This window comes from Anopheles funestus (assembly GCF_943734845.2).
Source record: "Anopheles funestus chromosome X unlocalized genomic scaffold, idAnoFuneDA-416_04 X_unloc_70, whole genome shotgun sequence".
In the NCBI taxonomy this organism is placed as follows: Eukaryota; Metazoa; Arthropoda; class Insecta; order Diptera; family Culicidae; genus Anopheles; species Anopheles funestus.
The window spans coordinates 93,235-117,500 of NW_026045199.1; the positions used below are offsets into that span (position 1 = coordinate 93,235).

General features: G+C 47.9%; 2 non-coding genes across 2 annotated transcripts in view; both read left to right on the plus strand.

Annotated features, from left to right (window-relative positions):
- Nucleotides 1–23,310: 23,310 nt before the first annotated feature.
- Nucleotides 23,311–23,468, plus strand: LOC125774002 (5.8S ribosomal RNA). The gene has a single exon (XR_007420527.1). It is a non-coding gene; the product is annotated as a 5.8S ribosomal RNA (ribosomal RNA).
- A 709-nt stretch (nt 23,469–24,177) lies between these two features.
- The window catches only part of LOC125773996 (large subunit ribosomal RNA), a 4,179-nt gene continuing 4,090 nt past the window's right edge, over nt 24,178–24,266 (plus strand). Inside the window, exon 1 of the ribosomal RNA XR_007420523.1 lies at nt 24,178–24,266. This exon is cut by the window's right edge and continues 4,090 nt beyond it. This is a non-coding gene — a ribosomal RNA (large subunit ribosomal RNA).

Genomic DNA, 24,266 nt, shown 5'->3' on the forward strand with positions numbered 1-24,266 from the left:
CTCCCGCTGGCGAGCCTCTTCCTTGTACGCTCGCATGTTCTCCTTGGATTCAGATGCCATCTCCTGCATCTGCGACCGAAGGAGGGAGAGCTCCTCGCGGAGCGTCCGCACCAGCTCGCGGAGCTCCTCGTTACCCGCCGTTGACGACGTCGTTGTCGCAGTCGAGCGAGGCGACGGCCTCGGTGCCACCTGCACGCTTGCTCGACTAACCACCACTCGCGGCTCCATGCTTGGACGGCAATCAACCGAAGTTGCCCGTCCTGTCAATGGTCGCAGCGTCCTGCCTGCGCTGGATCCGCTCACTGGCATGGTCGGCAAGGTGGGAGGCTAAAATCCTCCCACCTGAAGCGGAAACCCACTATTTGAGCTCTGGTGGATGAAGGGTGGGTGGTGGGTGGTCGGGGGGGTGTTCTCCCGACTCGTGGACTCCAGCGGCTTTACTGGAGTGGTCGCAAGGTGGGGCTCTGGGCGACTGCTGGACCCCCCAAAATGCCGAATTGGCCAGGGGGGGTGGAAAATGACCCAGGGGGGTGGGGGACTAGATGTAATTGCCCCTCCTGAGCAAAACTCCCGAACACACCAAGCTCCTATCTCCTCTCCTTTCACCCGAAAATGGCGAAAAACCCGAAAATCCACCAAAAATCCGCGATTCCTGATCCGGGGGGGGCGGTGGGTGGGTGATGGGGGCGCGGAAAAAATTTCAGGGGGTGTGGCAGGTGGTCCCCGAATTTTTGAGCCCAAAACCGGAATTTTTTGCAGCCCGCAAATAATTTTCCACTGCGTTTATATGTTTCTCACCTTTTTAGCGCCTTAATAAGGAAATCCGGAAAATGCGGGGGGGGTGCTGGAGGTCCGGAAAAAATCCAGGGGGTGCGTCTGGAGGTCCCCGAATTTTCCAGCACAAAACCAGAATTTTCCACTGCACTTGTGTAATTTTCCAGCGAAGTCCAAAATTTCATGCACCTTGATAAGGCCTTAATAAGGACAAGGGTCACTGAGGGCGATGGGGTGAGGTGGGAGCGGGGGGAAAAATTTTCCCCGAATCGTCTCTCCGAGCTCAACCACCTCCAACACTCACGGAACCGATCAGGCGATAAAAATTTTCCACTTTATAATACACTCAATATTATATACCTTGGGAAATGCCGCCTGGGCAGTACTGTCAACACGTGTTGCAAAAATGTTTTCCACTTTTTTCAGCACTTAAATCACCGATTTTGATGCGGTTTTTTCACAAAATCATTTCTTTGGCACTCCGCACACGATTTAAAACATATCCGGTCCAAATCCGTTAAAATTTCACTGAGCTATGAGTGTCCAAAGTTTCCCATACAAAATGTATGGGCACCAAAATATCGTTTTTTGTCGCACTTCCACTGTTCCGATCGACTCGGAAACCGTTTTAAAGGCTTTAGCGGCCACGATTTACCCTAAATCAACCTCTTCCGGCAGGAAAAGAGGTGATTTTTTGCACACCTGAACACCGGTTCACTTTGGTGCTCCCGGAGGGGGCAAAAACACAACAAAACTGTATTTGCACAAAAATTGTCGTTTTTTGGCCGAACTTCACTATTTTTGGGTAAATCGGGTGCTCTAAGCACGATTTTGACACTTTTAAAACGATTTTATTACGATTTTCACCAAATTTTCACCACTTCTTGACGGAGCGTTTGTTTACCACATCTTCACTTGTCAGCACCCAGGTGACAAATACACAGGGATAACTGGCTTGTGGCCGCCAAGCGTTCATAGCGACGTGGCTTTTTGATCCTTCGATGTCGGCTCTTCCTATCATTGTAAAGCAAAATTTACCAAGCGTAGGATTGTTCACCCTTTCAAGGGAACGTGAGCTGGGTTTAGACCGTCGTGAGACAGGTTAGTTTTACCCTACTGGTGTGCATTGTTTGTCGCTATCTTAACGGAATTCCTGTGCAGTACGAGAGGAACCACAGGTACGGACCACTGGCTCAATACTAGTTCGAACGGACTATGGTATGACGCTACGTCCGCTGGATTATGCCTGAACGCCTCTAAGGTCGTATCCAATCCGAGCTGATAGCGCTTCTTATACCCATTAGGTGGTCGTAAGCTAGCGGGCCTAACAACCCTCCGAGAACCGTCCGTGCTGTCCATTGGCACACTGGCGTCTCATCCCCGCTTACTACTAGGCCGCAAAGGGCGGGTTCGCGCTGCACGTGTTAGTACCATACATGTTGGGAACACCGGTGGACGAGCTTGCCGACTGTGGATATCACTAGTTTCGACACCTACGACCGCCCGCAAACGACGGGACTACAGGCTGGGAGCTTCAAGTTGTAGAGATGCGTTCGCATCGATCCTCTCAGGCGACCCATGCTTGGTGGTTAGTGCTTGCGCGTGCGCGCCCCGTGTGTGCTGGAATTGGCCAACCAGTGCACATTGGTGGTGCGTACCGTGACTTGCACCATGTGACGAGAGTGTTGAAGAACACTGTGTGGTGACTCTATGCCTATGTGATGGGGTGCTTGTAACACACGACCGAACCGACGGCTCGTTGGATGGTCACGACAGTGTGGTGCAGGTGCGCCCATGTGTAACGAATACATTGAGTGCCGTTGGAGGTTAGCGGTTGGTTGGTTGCATGCTACAACTTCGCGTTGTACATGGGCTGGCCGCTGCGCTTCCTTCGGGTTGCCACTTGATGTTGATAGGGTTGATGTATTGTGTTCGTTGACTTTTGGTTCATTCCAAAAGTCTTCGGACTTAGATAATTTTACAAGTGTCGGCGCTCTCGGACCGAAAATAAGAAGACAACTAAGAAGAAAAAGAGAAAGAAGCTAATAGTGGAAAGTATTCTTCTTCAAAGAAGGAACAAAAATTTTACAAGTGTTGAAAAATTTCCTAAGTCCAAAAAATTTTCTAAGTCCAGAAAATTTTCTAAGTCCCACAAAATGGAACATGATGAAGAAGATACAGAAGTTGAAAATTTTTCTAAGTCCAAAAAATTTTCTAAGTCCAGAAAATTTTCTAAGTCCAAAGTGTTGGAACAATTTCCAAAGGCCCATAGGTTGCACTGAATTTTCCTAAGTTGGCCACAAGTACCCATGAGGTATCGAGAAGGTTCACCCGAAGGACATAATATGTCCCAAAGTACCGATAGAGCACCCACAAAGAGCACCCAATTGGCCTAAGTTGGCCAAAAGTACCGATAGAGTACCCACAAGTAGCACTGAGTTGGCCTAAGTTGGCCAAAAGTACCGATAGAGTACCCACAAATAGCACCGAATGGGCCTAAGTTGGCCAAAAGTACCGATAGAGTACCCACAAGAAGCACTGAGTTGGCCTAAGTTGGCCAAAAGTACCGATAGAGTACCCACAAATAGCACCCAGTTGGCCTAAGTTGGCCAAAAGTACCGATAGAGCACCCAAAAGTAGCACCCAATTGGCCTATGTTGGCCAAAAGTACCGATAGAGTACCCACAAATAGCACCCAGTTGGCCTAAGTTGGCCAAAAGTACCGATAGAGCACCCACAAGTAGCACCCAATTGGCCTATGTTGGCCAAAAGTACCGATAGAGTACCCACAAATAGCACCCAGTTGGCCTAAGTTGGCCAAAAGTACCGATAGAGTACCCACAAATAGCACCGCGTTGGCCTAAGTTGGCCAAAAGTACCGATAGAGTACCCACAAGTAGCACTGAGTTGGCCTAAGTTGGCCAAAAGTACTGATAGAGTACCCACAAATAGCACCGAATGGGCCTAACATGGCCAAAAGTACCGATAGAGTACCCACAAATAGCACCGAATGGGCCTAACATGGCCAAAAGTACCGATAGAGCACCCACATATAGCACCCCATTGGCCTAAGTTGGCCAAAAGTACCGATAGAGTACCCACAAAGAGCACCCAATTGGCCTAAGTTGGCCAAAAGTACCGCCAAGTAGCACCATAGAGGCCCGAGTAGAGCGAAATGTGGGCCAAATTGAACATTTGAAAATTTTTACAAGTCCAGAAAATTTTCTAAGTCCAGAAAATTTTCTAAGTCCAAAGAGTTGGACAAATTTCCTTAGGCCCAAAGGTTGCACTGAATGTTCCTAAGTTGGCCATCAGTACCCATGAAGTATAGCGAAGGTTCACCCGAAAGACACAATACGCCCTAAAGTACCCACAGAGTACCCACAAGTTGCACCCAATTGGCCTAAGTTGGCCAGAAGTACCGACAAGTACCACCATAGAAGCCCGAGTAGAGCGAAATGTGGGCCAAAGTACCGAGTAGTTGCCACAAATGCCCAAATGGATACCAAAATGTGGTACCAAGTACCTAACTGTTGCAACAAATGCTAGCTTTCTGAGCAAAAGCTGTGGACCAATTTCGTAGAAGAACCGCCTAGGCGAAAAGGCAAAAATCGCCGAAGCTGGCCCGCTCGCAGAGCTCGCGGGCCAGGAGATACTCATAGGGCGATTTACTAGAGTGGGGAACTTGAGAATTTTTGTGTCCGAGACTTTGGGCAACTTCGCGGCCGCCCCCTTAAAGTAAAAGATTTTCTCTGGGTGCCTAAAATTCGCAATTCCCGCAAAGTCGGGAAGACGTTAAAGTTTTTGCCCAAAAAATGGCCATCGATTTAAGGTGATTTTCCAATAAGAAAATGCTTCCTATTTTGAATTTTTTCGAATATTTCCTAAACTAAGCGTCGGAGCACATGGCCGTGGAGGAACTTTTGGTAGCTTTTGGCAAGGGCTATCGGATGAAATAATAAGAAAGGCCATCAGAGCGATATTGGATTAATGCGGGCTCATAAACGCACCTGAGAAGTGAAAATTGGTACCTTGCACGCAGGATGCAAGAAATGCTTGAGTGTTAACCATCATCGGTACCAAGTACCTAGGTTATATCGAGTGCGTAGATGGAAGTCGGTACCAAAGGGAAACCTTCCTAGGCTAGGTGCACGCAAGTGAGTATGGATCGATCAGTAGAAAGATGGGAAGCCCAAGGAAACCTTCCTAGGCTAGGTGCACGCAAGTGAGTATGGATCGATCAGTAGAAAGATGGGAAGCCATAGGAAACCTTCCTAGGCTAGGTGCACGCAAGTGAGTATGGATCGATCAGTAGAAAGATGGGAAGCCCAAGGAAACCTTCCTAGGCTAGGTGCACGCAAGTGAGTATGGATCGATCAGTAGAAAGATGGGAAGCCCAAGGAAACCTTCCTAGGCTAGGTGCACGCAAGTGAGTATGGATCGATCAGTAGAAAGATGGGAAGCCCAAGGAAACCTTCCTAGGCTAGGTGCACGCAAGTGAGTATGGATCGATCAGTAGAAAGATGGGAAGCCATAGGAAACCTTCCTAGGCTAGGTGCACGCAAGTGAGTATGGATCGATCAGTAGAAAGATGGGAAGCCATAGGAAACCTTCCTAGGCTAGGTGCACGCAAGTGAGTATGGATCGATCAGTAGAAAGATGGGAAGCCATAGGAAACCTTCCTAGGCTAGGTGCACGCAAGTGAGTATGGATCGATCAGTAGAAAGATGGGAAGCCCAAGGAAACCTTCCTAGGCTAGGTGCACGCATGTGAGTATGGATCGATCAGTAGAAAGATGGGAAGCCATAGGAAACCTTCCTAGGCTAGGTGCACGCAAGTGAGTATGGATCGATCAGTAGAAAGATGGGAAGCCATAGGAAACCTTCCTAGGCTAGGTGCACGCAAGTGAGTATGGATCGATCAGTAGAAAGATGGGAAGCCATAGGAAACCTTCCTAGGCTAGGTGCACGCAAGTGAGTATGGATCGATCAGTAGAAAGATGGGAAGCCCAAGGAAACCTTCCTAGGCTAGGTGCACGCAAGTGAGTATGGATCGATCAGTAGAAAGATGGGAAGCCATAGGAAACCTTCCTAGGCTAGGTGCACGCAAGTGAGTATGGATCGATCAGTAGAAAGATGGGAAGCCATAGGAAACCTTCCTAGGCTAGGTGCACGCAAGTGAGTATGGATCGATCAGTAGAAAGATGGGAAGCCCAAGGAAACCTTCCTAGGCTAGGTGCACGCAAGTGAGTATGGATCGATCAGTAGAAAGATGGGAAGCCATAGGAAACCTTCCTAGGCTAGGTGCACGCAAGTGAGTATGGATCGATCAGTAGAAAGATGGGAAGCCCAAGGAAACCTTCCTAGGCTAGGTGCACGCAAGTGAGTATGGATCGATCAGTAGAAAGATGGGAAGCCATAGGAAACCTTCCTAGGCTAGGTGCACGCAAGTGAGTATGGATCGATCAGTAGAAAGATGGGAAGCCATAGGAAACCTTCCTAGGCTAGGTGCACGCAAGTGAGTATGGATCGATCAGTAGAAAGATGGGAAGCCCAAGGAAACCTTCCTAGGCTAGGTGCACGCAAGTGAGTATGGATCGATCAGTAGAAAGATGGGAAGCCCAAGGAAACCTTCCTAGGCTAGGTGCACGCAAGTGAGTATGGATCGATCAGTAGAAAGATGGGAAGCCATAGGAAACCTTCCTAGGCTAGGTGCACGCAAGTGAGTATGGATCGATCAGTAGAAAGTGGGAAGCCCAGTACCAAATGCCCTAGTGAAGACCGTAAACGAATATCATGAACCGAGAAGGAGCACCAAATGCCCTAGTGAAGACCGTAAACGAATATCATGAACCGATAAGGAGCACCAAATGCCCTAGTGAAGACCGTAAACGAATATCATGAACCGATAAGGAGCACCAAATGCCCTAGTGAAGACCGTAAACGAATATCATGAACCGAGAAGTAGCAACGAATGCCTGAAAAAGTACCAAGTCCTCGGTATAGAGTAACGAGAGTTAACCGCCGTGATGTATGCAATGTGGGCAGCCATTGCATGGGTTCTGGACTTGGTTCGCGAATAACTTTTTTGCTAGACATCGGACAAAGTTGACGTGGAAGAACGAAATGTAGCATTTGATGCCACCTATCCAAAACTTTTTCAAGATTGAAGATCCGATCGATACAGCCTGAGTTATAGGCAAAAGTTGGTGCAAAAACGAGCATTTTTAATGGTGAAAAATCGGTAATCCTCGAATAGCTCCTGTTGGAAGCATCGGACCACATGGTCGTGGAGGAACATATTGTAGCAAGCGGTGTCAAGTATCGACACCCAAAACCGCATGTCCGATGGACGGAAAATGACCAAGTTATAGTGAAAACTTGGTTGCACCAAATTCCCGAAGAAGTGCAACGAGAAGGTGAATGCAATGGTTGTTCGTCGAATAGCTCCGGCCACAGACATGGTAGCGATTAGTGGTGCATGGAAGAAATCTAGCCACAAGTGCCATCTAGCCATGGCCAGAACAAAGTGTGGCCATATCTTGGATACCGGCGGAGCTATGGGGCAAATACGGGCCAACAATGGTGCCAGGTGGACCAAAAATCCGACCAAGTGCGCGAGGCGCTTTCGTGAATAGCTCCGGCCACAGACATGGTAGCGATTAGTGGTGCATGGAAGAAATCTAGCCACAAGTGCCATCTACCCATGGCCAGAAGAAAGTGTGGCCATATCTTGGATACCGGCGGAGCTATGGGGCAAATATGGGCCAAAAATGGTGCAAGTTGGACCAAAAATCCGAAAAAGTACCTAGGTAAATGCGATGGTTGTTCGTCGAATAGCTCCGGCCAGAGACATGGTAGCGATTAGTGGTGCATGGAAGAAATCTAGCCACAAGTGCCATCTACCCATGGCCAGAACAAAGTGTGGCCATATCTTGGATACCGGCGGAGCTATGGGGCAAATACGGGCCAACAATGGTGCCAGGTGGACCAAAAATCCGACCAAGTGCGCGAGGCGCTTTCGTGAATAGCTCCGGCCACAGACATGGTAGCGATTAGTGGTGCATGGAAGAAATCTAGCCACAAGTGCCATCTACCCATGGCCAGAAGAAAGTGTGGCCATATCTTGGATACCGGCGGAGCTATGGGGCAAATATGGGCCAAAAATGGTGCAAGTTGGACCAAAAATCCGACCAAGTGCGCGAGGCGCTTTCGTGAATAGCTCCGGCCAGAGACATGGTAGCGATTAGTAGTGCATGGAAGAAATCTAGCCACAAGTGCCATCTACCCATGGCCAGAAGAAAGTGTGGCCATATCTTGGATACCGGCGGAGCTATGGGGCAAATACGGGCCAACAATGGTGCCAGGTGGACCAAAAATCCGACCAAGTGCGCGAGGCGCTTTCGTGAATAGCTCCGGCCACAGACATGGTAGCGATTAGTGGTGCATGGAAGAAATCTAGCCACAAGTGCCATCTACCCATGGACAGAAGAAAGTGTGGCCATATCTTGGATACCGGCGGAGCTATGGGGCAAATATGGGCCAAAAATGGTGCAAGTTGGACCAAAAATCCGAAAAAGTACCTAGGTAAATGCGATGGTTGTTCGTCGAATAGCTCCGGCCAGAGACATGGTAGCGATTAGTGGTGCATGGAAGAAATCTAGCCACAAGTGCCATCTACCCATGGCCAGAACAAAGTGTGGCCATATCTTGGATACCGGCGGAGCTATGGGGCAAATACGGGCCAACAATGGTGCCAGGTGGACCAAAAATCCGACCAAGTGCGCGAGGCGCTTTCGTGAATAGCTCCGGCCACAGACATGGTAGCGATTAGTGGTGCATGGAAGAAATCTAGCCACAAGTGCCATCTACCCATGGCCAGAAGAAAGTGTGGCCATATCTTGGATACCGGCGGAGCTATGGGGCAAATATGGGCCAAAAATGGTGCAAGTTGGACCAAAAATCCGAAAAAGTACCTAGGTAAATGCGATGGTTGTTCGTCGAATAGCTCCGGCCACAGACATGGTAGCGATTAGTGGTGCATGGAAGAAATCTAGCCACAAGTGCCATCTACCCATGGCCAGAACAAAGTGTGGCCATATCTTGGATACCGGCGGAGCTATGGGGCAAATACGGGCCAACAATGGTGCCAGGTGGACCAAAAATCCGAAAAAGTACCTAGGTAAATGCGATGGTTGTTCGTCGAATAGCTCCGGCCACAGACATGGTAGCGATTAGTGGTGCATGGAAGAAATCTAGCCACAAGTGCCATCTACCCATGGCCAGAAGAAAGTGTGGCCATATCTTGGATACCGGCGGAGCTATGGGGCAAATATGGGCCAAAAATGGTGCAAGTTGGACCAAAAATCCGAAAAAGTACCTAGGTAAATGCGATGGTTGTTCGTCGAATAGCTCCGGCCACAGACATGGTAGCGATTAGTGGTGCATGGAAGAAATCTAGCCACAAGTGCCATCTACCCATGGCCAGAAGAAAGTGTGGCCATATCTTGGATACCGGCGGAGCTATGGGGCAAATATGGGCCAAAAATGGTGCAAGTTGGACCAAAAATCCGAAAAAGTACCTAGGTAAATGCGATGGTTGTTCGTCGAATAGCTCCGGCCACAGACATGGTAGCGATTAGTGGTGCATGGAAGAAATCTAGCCACAAGTGCCATCTACCCATGGCCAGAAGAAAGTGTGGCCATATCTTGGATACCGGCGGAGCTATGGGGCAAATATGGGCCAAAAATGGTGCAAGTTGGACCAAAAATCCGAAAAAGTACCTAGGTAAATGCGATGGTTGTTCGTCGAATAGCTCCGGCCACAGACATGGTAGCGATTAGTGGTGCATGGAAGAAATCTAGCCACAAGTGCCATCTACCCATGGCCAGAAGAAAGTGTGGCCATATCTTGGATACCGGCGGAGCTATGGGGCAAATATGGGCCAAAAATGGTGCAAGTTGGACCAAAAATCCGAAAAAGTACCTAGGTAAATGCGATGGTTGTTCGTCGAATAGCTCCGGCCACAGACATGGTAGCGATTAGTGGTGCATGGAAGAAATCTAGCCACAAGTGCCATCTACCCATGGCCAGAAGAAAGTGTGGCCATATCTTGGATACCGGCGGAGCTATGGGGCAAATATGGGCCAAAAATGGTGCAAGTTGGACCAAAAATCCGAAAAAGTACCTAGGTAAATGCGATGGTTGTTCGTCGAATAGCTCCGGCCACAGACATGGTAGCGATTAGTGGTGCATGGAAGAAATCTAGCCACAAGTGCCATCTACCCATGGCCAGAAGAAAGTGTGGCCATATCTTGGATACCGGCGGAGCTATGGGGCAAATATGGGCCAAAAATGGTGCAAGTTGGACCAAAAATCCGACCAAGTGCGCGAGGCGCTTTCGTGAATAGCTCCGGCCAGAGACATGGTAGCGATTAGTAGTGCATGGAAGAAATCTAGCCACAAGTGCCATCTACCCATGGCCAGAAGAAAGTGTGGCCATATCTTGGATACCGGCGGAGCTATGGGGCAAATACGGGCCAACAATGGTGCCAGGTGGACCAAAAATCCGACCAAGTGCGCGAGGCGCTTTCGTGAATAGCTCCGGCCACAGACATGGTAGCGATTAGTGGTGCATGGAAGAAATCTAGCCACAAGTGCCATCTACCCATGGACAGAAGAAAGTGTGGCCATATCTTGGATACCGGCGGAGCTATGGGGCAAATATGGGCCAAAAATGGTGCAAGTTGGACCAAAAATCCGAAAAAGTACCTAGGTAAATGCGATGGTTGTTCGTCGAATAGCTCCGGCCAGAGACATGGTAGCGATTAGTGGTGCATGGAAGAAATCTAGCCACAAGTGCCATCTACCCATGGCCAGAACAAAGTGTGGCCATGTCTTGGATACCGGCGGAGCTATGGGGCAAATACGGGCCAACAATGGTGCCAGGTGGACCAAAAATCCGACCAAGTGCGCGAGGCGCTTTCGTGAATAGCTCCGGCCACAGACATGGTAGCGATTAGTGGTGCATGGAAGAAATCTAGCCACAAGTGCCATCTACCCATGGCCAGAAGAAAGTGTGGCCATATCTTGGATACCGGCGGAGCTATGGGGCAAATATGGGCCAAAAATGGTGCAAGTTGGACCAAAAATCCGAAAAAGTACCTAGGTAAATGCGATGGTTGTTCGTCGAATAGCTCCGGCCACAGACATGGTAGCGATTAGTGGTGCATGGAAGAAATCTAGCCACAAGTGCCATCTACCCATGGCCAGAACAAAGTGTGGCCATATCTTGGATACCGGCGGAGCTATGGGGCAAATACGGGCCAACAATGGTGCCAGGTGGACCAAAAATCCGAAAAAGTACCTAGGTAAATGCGATGGTTGTTCGTCGAATAGCTCCGGCCACAGACATGGTAGCGATTAGTGGTGCATGGAAGAAATCTAGCCACAAGTGCCATCTACCCATGGCCAGAAGAAAGTGTGGCCATATCTTGGATACCGGCGGAGCTATGGGGCAAATATGGGCCAAAAATGGTGCAAGTTGGACCAAAAATCCGAAAAAGTACCTAGGTAAATGCGATGGTTGTTCGTCGAATAGCTCCGGCCACAGACATGGTAGCGATTAGTGGTGCATGGAAGAAATCTAGCCACAAGTGCCATCTACCCATGGCCAGAAGAAAGTGTGGCCATATCTTGGATACCGGCGGAGCTATGGGGCAAATATGGGCCAAAAATGGTGCAAGTTGGACCAAAAATCCGAAAAAGTACCTAGGTAAATGCGATGGTTGTTCGTCGAATAGCTCCGGCCACAGACATGGTAGCGATTAGTGGTGCATGGAAGAAATCTAGCCACAAGTGCCATCTACCCATGGCCAGAAGAAAGTGTGGCCATATCTTGGATACCGGCGGAGCTATGGGGCAAATATGGGCCAAAAATGGTGCAAGTTGGACCAAAAATCCGAAAAAGTACCTAGGTAAATGCGATGGTTGTTCGTCGAATAGCTCCGGCCACAGACATGGTAGCGATTAGTGGTGCATGGAAGAAATCTAGCCACAAGTGCCATCTACCCATGGCCAGAAGAAAGTGTGGCCATATCTTGGATACCGGCGGAGCTATGGGGCAAATATGGGCCAAAAATGGTGCAAGTTGGACCAAAAATCCGAAAAAGTACCTAGGTAAATGCGATGGTTGTTCGTCGAATAGCTCCGGCCACAGACATGGTAGCGATTAGTGGTGCATGGAAGAAATCTAGCCACAAGTGCCATCTACCCATGGCCAGAAGAAAGTGTGGCCATATCTTGGATACCGGCGGAGCTATGGGGCAAATATGGGCCAAAAATGGTGCAAGTTGGACCAAAAATCCGAAAAAGTACCTAGGTAAATGCGATGGTTGTTCGTCGAATAGCTCCGGCCACAGACATGGTAGCGATTAGTGGTGCATGGAAGAAATCTAGCCACAAGTGCCATCTACCCATGGCCAGAAGAAAGTGTGGCCATATCTTGGATACCGGCGGAGCTATGGGGCAAATATGGGCCAAAAATGGTGCAAGTTGGACCAAAAATCCGAAAAAGTACCTAGGTAAATGCGATGGTTGTTCGTCGAATAGCTCCGGCCACAGACATGGTAGCGATTAGTGGTGCATGGAAGAAATCTAGCCACAAGTGCCATCTACCCATGGCCAGAAGAAAGTGTGGCCATATCTTGGATACCGGCGGAGCTATGGGGCAAATATGGGCCAAAAATGGGTAAAATTGTACGGTCCAAAGCCAAGGGTAAATTTTTTTATTCCTCTAATAACTTCTAGTACAGACATTGAATCGGTTGGTGATGTATGGATGAAATGTAGCAAACAGTTGGAGCTACCCATAAAATCTTAAAGATTGACGATCCAATGTATAGAACCGGAGTAATGTGCGATACTTGGTGAAAAATCGAGTGAAAAATTAGCTATAAACTGTTTTTGGCCCATAACTCGAATACTAGACATCGGAAGGGGGGGTCGTAGAACGATTTTTTGTTGCCCTATCGATTCCCTATCGAACGAGCAAAAGTTGTTTTTTTGACCAAAAAGGACCCCTACTCTAGTAAAATTGGCCTGATTTTACTAGTCCCCGGTACCCGTACAGGCAAAATGAGCAAAATGCTCAAGTATGAATGGTTTTTGGCCCATAACTCGAATACTAGACGTCGCAGGGGGGTGTCATGGAACAATTTTTGGTAGCCCTTGAAATTATCTATCGAATGACATATACTTGATTTTTGGCCAAAAAGTTCCCTAGACTAGTAAAAATCGCATCATTTTACTAGAGTCGGGTACCCTGGACGAAAAACCGCTATAATTGCGGTTTTTGGCTAATAACTCGAATACTAGACGTCGCAGGGGGGTGTCGTGGAACAATTTTTGGTTGCCCTTGAAATTATCTATCGAATGACATATACTTGATTTTTGGCCAAAAAGTTCCCTAGACTAGTAAAAATCGCATCATTTTACTAGAGTCGGGTACCCTGGACGAAAAACCGCTTAAGTTGCGGTTTTTGGCTAATAACTCGAATACTAGACGTCGCAGGGGGGTGTCGTGGAACAATTTTTGGTAGCCCTTGAAATTATCTATCGAATGACATATACTTGATTTTTGGCCAAAAAGTTCCCTAGACTAGTAAAAATCGCATCATTTTACTAGAGTCGGGTACCCTGGACGAAAAACCGCTTAAGTTGCGGTTTTTGGCTAATAACTCGAATACTAGACGTCGCAGGGGGGTGTCGTGGAACAATTTTTGGTAGCCCTTGAAATTATCTATCGAATGACATATACTTGATTTTTGGCCAAAAAGTTCCCTAGACTAGTAAAAATCGCATCATTTTACTAGAGTCGGGTACCCTGGACGAAAAACCGCTATAGTTGCGGTTTTTGGCTAATAACTCGAATACTAGACGTCGCAGGGGGGTGTCGTGGAACAATTTTTGGTAGCCCTTGAAATTATCTATCGAATGACATATACTTGATTTTTTGACCAAAAAGTTCCTAGACTAGTAAAAATCGCATCATTTTACTAGAGTCGGGTACCCTGTACGAAAAACCGCTATAGTTGCGGTTTTTGGCCAATAACTCGAATACTAGACGTCGGAGGGGGGTGCCGTAGAACAATTTTTTGTAGCCCTTGAAATTACCTTTCGAATGATATATAGTGGTTTTTTGGTCAAACAGTGACCCCGAGACTAGTAACCCTCCATACACAAAACCGCCTAAAAAGTTTTGGTTTTGCAAAATTTTGAAAAGTGCGTCAAAAAAATTTTTTCAAAAAGTACCAAATCGTGATCAGAACTCACTATAGACCATAAAAAGTGAAATCCGATGGTCATTTGCAACACTTGGTCAATCGAGAAAAATTTCACTTTTTTACTAGAGTCGGGTACCCTGAACGAAAAATCGCTCAAGTGATGGTTTTTGGCCAATAACTCGAATACTAGACGTCGGAGGGGGGTGCCGTAGAACAATTTTTTGTAGCCCTTGAAATTACCTTTCGAATGATATATAGTGGTTTTTTGGTCAAACAGTGACCCCGAGACTAGTAACCCTCCATACACAAAACCGCCTACAAAAACTTTGTTTTGAAAAATTTTGAAAAGTTCAAAAAAATTTTTTTTTCAAAAACTACTAAAACGTGATAAGAACTTACTATAGACCATGAAAAGTGATATCCGATGATAATTTGCAAAAGTTGGTAACTAGTAAAAAATTTCACTTTTTTACTAGAGTCGGTGCAACGAGAAAAAAAAAGTCCGTGATGGAGAAAAATGGCACGTTTTCCACGCCTGTACGCTTTCGTTTTCTATATAGGGGGTAGGTGAGCCAGAAGCATGAATTTGACTGAGTACGTATCTTTATGAATTGGGCCCTTCTAAATCGATTGAGACTACCCCCAGGACGATCGGACGACTGCTTCTGGCTCAAAATGTGGTTTTTAGATTTTGATCGTCAATTATGAGAGAAAAAATCGATTAGAAGTAAAGATACGAAATGCTTGGTCTAAGTTGGGAAACGACTTCGGATATTTGTTGGACGTTGTCGTAGAAGGTCCGAGGACCAAGGAAAAGTGATTTCCAAGTGGATTTATGCACTATTAGTCGATGGTAAGATGTGAAATTAGTAGAACTTACCATACAGTTTGCGAAGTTGAAGCAATCGGTTGGTGAATATGGTACTGTCTGTCCAATTTGGTGGTTCGGAATGAGTGAAACGATGTTGATGATGGATAGACGTTCCGATTGCCCCCGATCGGGGAACATATAGTGGTCTTTAAGGTCCAAGTACCTATGTTTTGGTAAGCAGAACTGAGAGTTAAAGGATGAAAGTCGGCCATTCCTAATATCATCCTATCGGTGGTTCGCGAGTTGTTTGAGGACCGGAGCAGCTCGCGATGAAACGGTCCTAGGGTATTGGTTATCCATCCAAGGAAGAGTAAATGCGATCCTAGATGTGTGTCGTTGGCCGTTCTACCGGTATCGCCTATCGATGAGATATCGACGGGCATGCCTTACTCGAAAGTTGAATTCTAGGATCGATGGTCAAACAGACCTATGAGCGATAAACCAAACTGAACACGTATTGATGTCGGCTTTTCCTATCATTTGATGCCGCAGGTTGTTTAGGGACCGGAGCAACTTGCGGCCGAGACGGTCCCCGGGGGTTTCTTTCTCCAAGGAGTGGAAACTATTAAGCAAGAGTTGTAGCAAGATACGATCCTCTGATGTGTCGTTGGCCGTTCATGCGGTATCGCCTGTCGATGAGATATCGATGGGCATGCCTTACTCTACCGACCTTCTAATTGAGAGTATTAATCAGGGATCGATGGTCAAACAAGACCAATGAGCGATAAACCAAACTGAACACGTATTGATGTCGGCTTTTCCTATCATTTGATGCCGCAGGTTGTTTAGGGACCGGAGCAGCTTGCGGCCGAGACGGTCCCCGGGGGTTTCTTTCTCCAAGGAGAAGAAACGATTAAGCAAAAGTTGTAGCAAGATACGATCCTCTGATGTGTCGTTGGCCGTTCAAGCGGTATCGCCTGTCGATGAGATATCGATGGGCATGCCTTACTCTCCCGACTGGATTACTGAGAGTTTAATCAGGGATCGATGGTCAAACAGACCAATGAGCGATAAACCAAACTGAACACGTATTGATGTCGGCATTTCCTATCATTTGTCGCAGGTTGTTTAGGGACCGGAGCAGCTTGCGACCGAGACGGTCCCCGGGGGTTTCTTTCTCTAAGGAGTGGAAACGATTAAGCAAAAGTCGTAGCAATAATCGATCACCTGATGTGTCGTTGGCCGTTCTTGCGGTATCGCCTGTCGATGAGATATCGATGGGCATGCCTTACTCTCCTGACTGTTTAATTGAGAGTTATAATCAGGGATCGATGGTCAAAAAGACCTATGAGCGATAAACCAAACTGAACACGTGTTGATGTCGGCATTTCCTATCATTTGTCGCAGGTTGTTTAGGGACCGGAGCAGCTTGCGACCGAGACGGTCCCTTCCCGAAAGATGGTGAACCGAGTCGTCTGGCGTAAAAACCGGACGACTCGAAAGGGCTTGACCCTTTCAAGTGAGCGATAATCACATTCTACGCTCAGTTCGACAGCTACAAGGCAATCACTCGCTATGTTCAGAGCTAATACATGCAACATGCCGGCATTGTTTCCACCGACGCATGGATTCAAGACTGGTGCACTTATTAGTTAAACCGTTCGCCTCCGGGTGTTTCGAGTTCAAGTCTGGATGAGGATTGTTCTTGCTGGTAATAGCTTGAGCCCCTGAATAAGGGGTCGAAGCGTACATCTTGAGACCATGTACAACATATTACCAAATCGGCACCATGGGTTCGGGTGCAAGTGATGTAACCGTGAAAGATGTTGAGCAGCCCAACATCGGTTTACACACGCATAATAGGAAGGCAGCGCTGTCGACTGGTCAGTCGTGTAAGAAGTGTGCATTATCGATCACAAATATATTGGTGATCTGTAGGTTGCGCATACACCATGCCCGGTGTAAAGTGCCGTGGTCCCCCCCGGGGGGCTGCATCAAACCGTTCGCCACGCGAACTACCCAATGGAACGAACTCTATGCATTTAATAAGAAGAAGAGATGATAATGAAACACGGTCGATTTAAGAGTTGAAAACGTTGAAATACCTATAAGCAAGTCTTAAGTTGGTGGTGACCGTTACGCCCCAACAAATTGGTGCCTTACCCTACACCAAAGAGCCATTCAACATGGTTCAAGTGAGCGATAATCACGCTCTACGCTCAGTATGACAGCTGCAAGGCAATCACTCGCTAAGTTCAGAGCTAATACATGCAACACGCCGGCATTGTTTCCACCGACGCATGGATTCAAGACTGGTGCACTTATTAGTTAAACCGTTCGCCTCCGGGTGTTTCGAGTTCAAGTCTGGATGAGGATTGTTCTTGCTGGTAATAGCTTGAGCCCCTGAATAAGGGGCCGAAGCGTACATCTTGAGTAAATGTACAACATATTACCAAATCGGCACCGTGGGTTCTGGTGCAAGTGATGTAACCGTGAAAGATGTTGAGCAGCCCAACATCGGTTTACACACGCATAATAGGAAGGCAGCGCTGTCGACTGGTCAGTCGTGTAAGAAGTGTGCATTATCGATCTCCAATATATGAGCTCAGTATGACAGCCCAATTGGTAATCCTCGGGACCTCCAGAAAGGAAGCTGGATGAGGATTACCAAATCGAAAGTTGATAAGTGTAGTGGTACCACTTAGTCAACTTGTATCCCGAAAGATGGTGAACCGAGTCGTCTGGCGTAAAAACCGGACGACTCGAAAGGGCTTGACCCTTTCAAGTGAGCGATAATCACGCTCTACGCTCAGTTCGACAGCTGCAAGGCAATCACTCGCTAAGTTCAGAGCTAATACATGCAACATGCCGGCATTGTTTCCACCGACGCATGGATTCAAGACTGGTGCACTTATTAGTTAAACCGTTCGCCTCCGGGTGTTTCGAGTTAAAGTCTGGATGAGGATTGATCTTGCTGGTAATAGCTTGAGCCCTTAAGGGGTCGAAGCGTACATCTTGAGACCATGTACAACATATTACCAAATCGGCACCATGGGTTCGGGTGCAAGTGATGTAACCGTGAAAGATGTTGAGCAGCCCAACATCGGTTTACACACGCATAATAGGAAGGCAGCGCTGTCGACTGGTCAGTCGTGTAAGAAGTGTGCATTATCGATCACAAATATATTGGTGATCTGTAGGTTGCGCATACACCATGCCCGGTGTAAAGTGCCGTGGTCCCCCCCGGGGGGCTGCATCAAACCGTTCGCCACGCGAACTACCCAATGGAACGAACTCTATGCATTTAATAAGAAGAAGAGATGATAATGAAACACGGTCGATTTAAGAGTTGAAAACGTTGAAATACCTATAAGCAAGTCTTAAGTTGGTGGTGACCGTTACGCCCCAACAAATTGGTGCCTTACCCTACACCAAAGAGCCATTCAACATGGTTCAAGTGAGCGATAATCACGCTCTACGCTCAGTATGACAGCTGCAAGGCAATCACTCGCTAAGTTCAGAGCTAATACATGCAACACGCCGGCATTGTTTCCACCGACGCATGGATTCAAGACTGGTGCACTTATTAGTTAAACCGTTCGCCTGCGGGTGTTTCGAGTTCAAGTCTGGATGAGGATTGTTCTTGCTGGTAATAGCTTGAGCCCCTGAATAAGGGGCCGAAGCGTACATCTTGAGAGTAAATGTACAACATATTACCAAATCGGCACCGTGGGTTCTGGTGCAAGTGATGTAACCATGAAAGATGTTGAGCAGCCCAACATCGGTTTACACACGCATAAGGGGTTTATTGTTATCTGTAGGTTGCGCATACACCATACCCGGTGTAAAGTGCCGTGGTCCCCCAGGGGGCTGCATCAAAACGTTCGCCATGCGAACTACCCAATGGAACGAACTCGATGTATTGAAAGAGATGAACAATTAATAGCGAGAATAGGGGCCCGGAAGCAATTCCGCGGCCCTACGGTCGATTCAAGAGTTGAAACGTTGTACAATCGTGGATAGCACCTAGTGCTAATATGGTGAGAGATAATGTGTGAGGAAATTTAGTTTCCTAAAGTTTAGTTAGTGGTTTCCGTTGTGCCCTAACAAACTTAAAGTTGGTGGTGACCGTTACACCCCAACAAATTGGTGCCTTACCCAACACCAAAGAGCCATTCCATATGGTTCTAGAGAGAGAGAGTTGTGTGGAAATTTATTTCCCACTAAGCGAGTGTGTGTCTGTAGTGGAACGAATTCTGGTTGATCCTACCAGTAATATACGCTTGTCTCAAAGGTTAAGCCATGCATGTCTAAGTACAAACATAAATGAATGTGAAACCGCATAAGGCTCAGTATAACAGCTATAATTCACAAGATCATCCTACCACTAGTTACTTGGATAACTGTGGAAAATCCAGAGCTAATACATGCAACATGCCGGGACTGTTGCCCTCGCGGGTAGCTGAACTGGTGCACTTATTAGTTAAACCAATCGCCTCCGGGCGGCTTGAGTTGAAGTCTGGATAAGGACGCAGATCGTATGGTCGCTTGTCGACTGACGACAGATCTTTCAAATGTCTGCCCTATCAACTATTGATGGTAGTGTAGAGGACTACCATGGTTGCGACGGGTAACGGGGAATCAGGGTTCGATTCCGGAGAGGGAGCCTGAGAAATGGCTACCACATCCAAGGAAGGCAGCAGGCGCGTAAATTACCCAATCCCAGTACGGGGAGGTAGTGACGAGAAATAACAATATGGACCTCTCTAACGATGGTCCATAATTGGAATGAGTTGAGTATAAATCCTTCAACAAGGATCAAGTGGAGGGCAAGTCTGGTGCCAGCAGCCGCGGTAATTCCAGCTCCACTAGCGTATATTAAAGTTGTTGCGGTTAAAACGTTCGAAGTTGATTGCCCGTCCAGACACGTGACCGCCACGGGCGCCCGGTTACACGCCGGGGCCGTTCGTGCGCGCGCTCACGGCTGCGACTCACAATGGTGTACTTGGGCGTTACTCTGTGAACGAGTACCGTGCTACCGGTTAACTCCGGCACGGGCTCCTCATGGTGCTCAAGATACTCACATTTACCTTGAACAAATTAGAGTGCTCAAAGCAGGCTAAGACAAAGCGTCCGGCCCCCCCGTGGGGTTGGCGTTGGCCGAGAATAATCTTGCATGGAATAATGGAATATGACCTCGGTTTATACGATTTCGTTGGTTTGTCAGAAACCTAGAGGTAATGATTAACAGAAGTAGTTGGGGGCATTGGTATTACGGCGCGAGAGGTGAAATTCGTAGACCGTCGTAGGACCAACTGAAGCGAAAGCGTTTGCCATGGATGCTTTCTTTAATCAAGAACGAAAGTTAGAGGATCGAAGGCGATTAGATACCGCCCTAGTTCTAACCGTAAACGATGCCAATTAGCAATTGGGAGACGCTACCCCTATTCGGTGCTCTCAGTCGCTTCCGGGAAACCAAAATCGGGTTCCGGGGGAAGTATGGTTGCAAAGTTGAAACTTAAAGGAATTGACGGAAGGGCACCACAAGAAGTGGAGCTTGCGGCTTAATTTGACTCAACACGGGAAAATTTACCAGGTCCAAACTTATCGAGGTAAGACAGATTGATAGCTCTTTCTCAAATTTAAGGGTAGTGGTGCATGGCCGTTCTTAGTTCGTGGAATGATTTGTCTGGTTAATTCCGATAACGAACGTGACTCAAACATGCTAACTAGAACGCTGTCAGCAGTGCGCCTCCGGGCGCACCTGACGTTACAGCCGGGCGGCGCCTTCACGGGCGGTCGTCGGCTACGTTTGCCCTGCTTAGCGGGACAACTTGTGTTTAGCAAGCTGAGAATGAGCGATAACAGGTCCGTGATGCCCTTAGATGTTCTGGGCTGCACGCGTGCTACAATGTGGGTCGCAGCGTGTTCTCGCCAATAGGCGCCCCCATTCCGAGAGGAACGGGAAATCACTAAAATGCCCATCTAGTCGGGATTGGGGACTGCAACGGTCCCCATGAACCTGGAATTTCTAGTAAGCACTAGTCATTAGCTAGTGCTGATTACGTCCCTGCCCTTTGTACACACCGCCCGTCGCTACTACCGATGGATTATTTAGTGAGGTTTCTGGAGGCTTACCTTCCGCGGTTCCTTCGTGAGCTGCAGCTGGCATGGCTGAAGTTGACCGAACTTGATGATTTAGAGGAAGTAAAAGTCGTAACAAGGTTTCCGTAGGTGAACCTGCGGAAGGATCATTACTGATGATCGTCCGCGAGTGACCAACCATGGGCTGCCTTCGGTGTAGCTCGGTCGCTCGCTTGCTATGTGTCAGAATTTGTTGAAAGCCAACTCGTTCGTTGTACACTTTGATGGGTGACCATCACTGTGTCTCCGTGCCGAGCTAGATCTCCCCTAGCCGTAAGGCACTTGAACGCCCCTTCGACGACGAGTTGCATGTGTGTGGTATGTGTCAGAATCTGGTGAAGCTTTCTGCATGTGATGTGCCTTGTGTGGATCCGTGGCCATTGCATTGTGTCTGGTGCTTAGATACCCAGACACTTAGAACGCTTGCGCGGAAAGCAAACTCGATCGTTGTACACTTTGATGGGTGACCATCACTGTGTCTCCGTGCCGTGCTAGATCCCCCCTAGCCGTAAGGCACTTTGAACGCCCCTTCGACGACGAGTTACAAGAGTGTGGTATGTGTCAGAATCTGGTGAAGCTTTCTGCATGTGATGTGCCTTGTGTGGATCCGTGGCCATTGCATTGTGTCTGGTGTGTAGGTACCCAGACACTTAGAACGCTTGCGCGGAAAGCAAACTCGATCGTTGTACACTTTGATGGGCAACCATCACTGTGTCTCCGTGCCGTGCTAGATCTCCCCTAGCCGTAAGGCACTTTGAACGCCCCTTCGACGACGAGTTACAAGAGTGTGGTATGTGTCATAATCTGGTGAAGCTTTCTGCATGTGATGTGCCTTGTGTGGATCCGTGGCCATTGCATTGTGTCTGGTGTGTAGGTACCCAGACACTTAAGCAAACTCGATCGTTGTACACTGTGATGGGCGAGCATCACTGTGTCTCCGTGCCGTGTAAGAGCTCCCCTGGCCATCAGGCACTTGAAAGGTCCTTCGACGACGAGTTACAATAGTGGTGTGTTAGATACGTCAGGTGATGGTATCTACTGTTGTGCAATACGTATCCGGCCACGGCACGGAACGAACGGGAACTGTGGTGCAGACATACAAAGAGTTAAGCCTATTAGTCATTAACTCTAAGGACGGGGCCATGGGGCGGTACGCAAAGGATACGGATGAGCGAGTATGCAGGCCCAATACTCAATAGCTCGATCCGATCCAAGCACATGAGTTGACTGCGGCGCCAGGTTAACCAATGTGCTAGATTCTATTTGGCCAGTAGAATCTTGTGTCTTATGCGATTTGATACCAAGACACCAGAACGAAAGTTAGTTGAAGAGTTATTAAACTCTTATGAAGTATGGTTGTGCAATCACAACTTATGACTTTAACCTATAAAGTGGATATGGACTTGCAATTATAACATGGAATCTCTACACACCCCATGAGCTCGATCCAATCCACGCACACGAGTTGCCTGAGTAGCGACAGGTATACCGATGTGCAATACGTATCCGGCCACGGCACGGAACGAACGGGAACTGTGGTGCAGACATACAAAGAGTTAAGCCTACTAGTCATTAACTCTAAGGACGGGGCCATGGGGCGGTACGCAAAGGATACGGATGAGCGAGTATGCAGGCCCAATACTCAATAGCTCGATCCGATCCAAGCACATGAGTTGACTGCGGCGCCAGGTTAACCAATGTGCTAGATTCTATTTGGCCAGTAGAATCTTGTGTCTTACGCGATTTGATACCAAGACACCAGAACGAAAGTTAGTTGAAGAGTGATTAAACTCTTATGAAGAATGGTTGTGCAATCACAACTTATGACTTTAACCTATAAAGTGGATATGGACTATCAATTATAACATGGGGCACACACCATGTTCTCGATCCAATCCACGCACACGAGTTGCCTGAGTAGCGACAGGTATACCGATGTGCAATACGTATCCGGCCATAGGCACGGAACGAACAGGAACTGTGGTGCAGACATACAAGGGCCATGGGGCGGTACGCAAAGGATACGGATGAGCGAGTATGCAGGCCCAATACTCAATAGCTCGATCCGATCCAAGCACATGAGTTGACTGCGGCGCCAGGTTAACCGATGTGCTAAGAGAGTTGTTCCTGGGCCTTCAAAGTGACTTCAAAACTATCTTAGCGAATGGTGGCCATGGGCGTAGACATGAGCCACAAGTCACAAGGCCTGGGACTATTGGGTAATAAAGACAACTTAGTCAGAAAGTTAGTCTTTGGACGTACCACCGGGATTGTGTTACATTGGGAACCTTACTATAAAACCCTAGGCAGGGGATCACTCGGCTCATGGATCGATGAAGACCGCAGCTAAATGCGCGTCACAATGTGAACTGCAGGACACATGAACACCGATAAGTTGAACGCATATTGCGCGTCGGACGATTAAACCCGGCCGATGCACACATTCTTGAGTGCCTATCAATTCCTTGATATACAACAAACCAAACTTCAGGGTGGAGCGTGCCACAATAGAACACTATGGCGAGCAGCCCGTCTAGTGTCGTGGGGGAAACACGCTTCCACACTGTGCATAATGGCGTGCTCGGGACCTTTGTTGGGACCGCAGGGCGCTGAAAGTAAAGGGGTGAACCGCATAAATCGCACGCACGTAAACGCGCACACACACAAATAGAGTGAGACGTATCGTAGGATACCGCTAAGAGTACGTTGTGAAACATGGGGAAATTCAATCGAAAACCTCTTTGATGTCCAAGATTTCGTTGACCGTATCCGTCGTAATACTGGATCAACGTGCTTGGGGGAAAACGTCAAAGGGTTTTATAATAGTGGTGCATGATTAACCCATCGATGCCCGAGGGGAACATGTTGTCCAATACAATAGTGGTGCAGTTGGCTCGACATGCTCGGGGGGAGACATCGTGGGTCCAAGTCGACCAAGTCGACCGAGAGTTGTTGTTGAGAGATCGAATCAAAACGATGCCGAGCGGAACTCGTTGTCCTTATTGGAGTGATATTCGGACAACGTGCTCGGGGGGGCCATCGTTGATTCAAAAATGACCGTAAATTGCCCAATCCGTGTGTGTGTGTGTGTGAAGTGTTGTTGCGTATATATCGGTTCGCTATGCCCCGGGTTCGAAACGAATGGAATGTGACTGATTTTGTTGTAGGCCTCAAGTGATGTGAGACAACCCCCAGAATTTAAGCATATTAATAAGGGGAGGAGAAGAAACCAACCGGGATTCCCTGAGTAGCTG